The 4,611-nt window shown below is 30.9% G+C and overlaps 1 long non-coding RNA gene across 1 annotated transcript; it reads left to right on the forward strand.

Moving 5' to 3' along the window:
• Window positions 1-382: 382 nt before the first annotated feature.
• On the forward strand, window positions 383-4,611 carry LOC114409758. Its single transcript, XR_003666202.1, has 5 exons — window positions 383-742; window positions 2,201-3,711; window positions 3,812-4,017; window positions 4,098-4,261; window positions 4,359-4,611. It is a non-coding gene; the product is annotated as an uncharacterized LOC114409758 (long non-coding RNA).

Consider the following 4,611-nt stretch of genomic DNA (forward strand, 5'->3'; position numbering starts at 1 on the left):
ACTCCTCTCAATGTCCTAGCCACCAGACCATCGGCCTTCAAAAGTACAAGCAAGCACTCATTTATAAGCAAATCACAACTGTAAGTAAGATACACTTTATCAGTATTTTATGAAATTATACCAATCCTTATCATTGTATTTAAATTAATCATCAGGTATAACCATTTTTAATAAATAAATTATTTTTGTACACTAAGTTAGAACAAAAAAATTGTAACCAGAAAAAATATGAAGAGAAAAGAGACAAGTATATAAAATTATATGAATTAGAGAAGTATAATTTTTTGAAATGTGCACATTCACAAATCCTATATGTGAATGACTTCTCATGGCAGTCCCGTTTTTCTTTTTCTTTATTAATACTTTACTATACTTACTGAAACTTATTTTATTATGTCTTCATAGATGATAGCTAGATACAAAAGTAATTATTTGTTGTTTTGTTTTGTTTTTGGAGACTAGTTTATCAAAACTCAAAATCTACTACTACGTACGTACTTCTCACACTTGTTAAATGATTAACACAATTCTTCTGGCCGGTTTCATTGCGCACTTGCTTTTTAAGACATAAACGAAGTAAAGAAGACAAAAGAGAGGCATCAATGGGGTTATCAACTCTTTAAGGAGCGAATGATGAAAACGCCACCTGTTCAAGATTATATTGGAAATGGGGATTTACCGCCTGATAAGGAATTTGACCCAGGCATATTTAATACATATAGTGAATACACACCAAAACAAGGTACTTACTCTTACTCTCTGTTCTATTATAATTATTATGTTAAAAGAAAAAATGTTTCAAAATAATTATTATTTTAATTTTTTAATATAACATTAATTAACCTAGGTTTTATGACATAATTAAGAAAATAAACAAGTATTCCTAAGCTAATTAATTTGTGTAATATTCCAAAGTAATGTGATATTGGATATTGTATATGATTTTTAATTTTTTTATACTTTTTTATATGTACCAATGACAATTACACTACTCGAAATATTTTTCTTGTTCCTTTTTAATATTAAGTAACATTTTATTTGCCTTGATTTCGTGTTGTGTAGTGAATTTTGAGTTATGATTATTATTATAAACCTGTGCTGTTGATAACAGATCATATAAATTTGGACATGAACTTTGATTTGATCATGTGCCAGTGTCTGATAATATCTGATTTTTGGAATTAAGTTCTTTGTATTAGTTTGTAAATTATTCTTTCTCTTCAGATTTAGTTCACATTTTTGTTTGTACAATACCTCAAATAATTGAAGAAGGTTGAACATTAAATATATCTTCATCAAGTATTTTTAACTTTATTTCAGATACTATTTACAGGTCACTCTTCTTCCAATTTTAGTGTTGGTTTAAGAGGTGGTTCAAAGAGTCTACAAGGGTATGAACGCATTATTGCCTTTTCCATTTATGCATGACATTTTAAGACGGTTATGCAAATAACCGTCTTAGAATGTATGATATTCTAAGACGATAATTCGCAGAACAGTCTTAGAATCCTATACATACTAAGACGATTGTACTAGAAAACCGTCTTAGTTTGTATGACATACTAAGACGGTTGCGTGTCATAACCGTCTTAGATTGCTTGATATACTAAGACAGTTACAGAATCGTTGTTGTAGAGTAATGACTCATTTACGACGCTTGTTTTGATGATAGTTCATAACTGTCGTAAAAAGTAAAAAAAAAAATCGATTTAGAAGAGCGCTTTTCTAGTAGTGTTACCCTAGGAAGTTAGGTCACCAACAAATACAATAGGATAGAGAAAATTTTGGTTTTTCACCATTATCTTACTCTGAACTACTATTTTGTGTTCCCCCACTTAGTCGGTAACAATATCATAATTATTGGTATTGTTGTTCATTACTATATTATTATTTTCAATGACATGATCCTTATTATTATAATTGTCTAAATTTATTAAGTGTTTAATTCTACCTCTAAGAGTGAGCTCTCTTCTTCTCTTTATAACTCAACTGAATAAGAAACAGAAAAAATAGAATAAAACTAACTTCTCTTATAGAATAACTAATCATGCCATGCATGATTACTCAATTTCATAGGGTGGCAATATTCTTTTGTATTGATGTTTTTGTTTCCTAAACTTAAATAAGTAAATTTATCCATAAACATGATAAATTCATAAAATAGATGTCTAAATTTATTAAGTGTGTAATTGTATAATAGATGACATCTTGTGAAACACCAACATTCTAAGAAGCATCCACTCAAGATTCAAGGCCTAATATTAGAGGAAAGACTGACATAGCTTGGGCACATTGTAAGCTCATTCCGGAGGGTGACAAGATTGCTATGATGTTTATTGTGATAAAATTTTTAGGGGAGGTGAAATTAATAGATTAAAGAGTCACTTGGTTGATTAAAGAGTCATCTGGATCTCAACCTACCTTGAAAAGTGTGTTGCAAAACAAAGAAGTGATACGAAGGTGTGACCTTGCTATTGCTAAATGGTTCATTGATGTATCTATTCCATTTAATGCAACTAATTTAGCATATTTTCAGCCTATGATTGATGCTCTCTATAACATGAGTCCAGGATACAAGGCTCCAAGTATGCATTGTCTTCATGGTGATTTGTTAATTAGTTGGGTTGATGATGTGCATAAACTTGCAGACGATTATCGTTCCATTTGGAAAAAAATTGGTTGTACTGTTACAGCAGATGGATGGACTGATAGGAAAAGGAGAACTCTTATCAATTTTTTGGTCTATTGTCCTAAAGGAACTATTTTTTCTAAAATCTATTGATGTCTCTCATGCTTCTAAATCTATTGATTTATTGTTTAAGTTTTTCAAGGATGTTGTGTTACGTGTTGGTCCTAAAAATGTAGTTCACATAGTAACTTACAACGCTACCAATTATGTTGTTGCTGGTAGGTTACTGGAAAAAGAGTTTCCTAAATTGTTTTGGTCTCCTTGTGCAGCATATTGCATCAATTTAATGTTGCAAGACATGGGAAAATTGGTGGAAGTTAGTGAGGATGTGTCACATGCCTAAAAAATTACTAAATATATTTATAATCATTTATATGCTTTGTTTTTTATGAGAAAGTATACAAGTGGAAGGGACATAATTCGTCCTGCTTCTACTCGCTTTGCCACTAATTTCATTGCTTTGCAGAGTATTTTGGCTCAAAAAGATGCATTAAGAGTCATGGTAACATCTAAAGAATGGGCAAGCTCAGCTTATGCCAAAGAAGCCAAGGCAAAAAAATTTGTGGAACAAGTCTTAGACTCTGGGTTTTGGAGTAAATGTGTTGATGTAGTGAAACTAACTGAGCCACTTGTATGTGTGTTGCGTATGGTTGATAGTGAAGATAAACCTACTATGGGTTTTCTTTACTGAGCCATGTATAAAGCTAGAGAAGAGATGGTAAAGAGGTTTCGAAGAAATACAACAAAAGTAGAGCTTTACTTGAAAATCTTAGATCATTGTTGGGATTCACAACTTCACAAAAATCTCCATGCCTCGGGTTATTGGTTAAATCCTGCTTATCGGTATAATAAGGAAGAATTTGAACAACATATGACTACAACAACTGGTCTATTGGATGTCATTGAAAGATATGCTCATAAAGATAGTCAGTTGTGAACTAGTGAGAAGAGAATTTACAGCAATCCTGAGTTGGATTTAGGAAGACAAGCTGCTTTGGATGAACAAAATACAATCATGCCAAGTAATTTTCACAACTTGTAAATTGTAATCCTTCTTAATATTTATTTTTGCGTTTTGATTTTATTTGTTATTAATTTATTTTATGACATACAATATTTTAGATCAATGTTGGGTATCTTATGGATGTGGGGTACCACATTCACAAAAGTTGGCTATTCGTATTTTAAGCCAAACTTGTACTGCTTCAGGCTGTGAGCGGAATTGGAGTGTATTTGAGCACATTCATTAAAAAAAAAAGAAATAGGTTGGAGCATAAGAAACTTAATGATTTAGTCTATGTTCGTTACAACTTAAGGTTACAAAATAGGTATTATTATATTTTTATTCTTTTTTCATTGTTTATCTTTCTATATTACATATAGTTACATATTTTGTACATGTGCTTAGGAAAAAGGGACAGCAATGTTATGATCCTATTAATTTGGAAACACTTGATGACCTTGTTGATTGGATAATGGAGGATTCACCACCATTCTTAACCAATGAGGAGGTGGATGCATTACGCAAAGACCTTGCAAACATGACCATTCAATCACTTTCAAATGATATTGGTATATTTTAATCATATTTTTATTTCAAATTTGTTTCATACTTGTTATCTCTAAATGCTAATTAGTAATTACTACTTTCTATTTTTTTTTGTCATAGGTCCTTTAAATTTGGATGATGATGTTGATGAAGCACAAGGCAATCCCATGGAAAACATGAATTTAAATGAAAGCAATATTGATCATGAAGTTACAATGGGAGATTCTTTTGAGTTCTTTAATGAAGAAGGAGTTCCTAAAAATGACAATGACTTAATTTATGTCCCCTAACCATAGAAAAAGTTCAACTTGTTTAGGAACATATGTTGAACTTGAACTTATTAAGCTATTATTTATGTTTGTGATCTTTGTTA

Source organism: Glycine soja, chromosome 4 (genome assembly GCF_004193775.1).
Source record: "Glycine soja cultivar W05 chromosome 4, ASM419377v2, whole genome shotgun sequence".
Taxonomy (NCBI): domain Eukaryota; kingdom Viridiplantae; phylum Streptophyta; class Magnoliopsida; order Fabales; family Fabaceae; genus Glycine; species Glycine soja.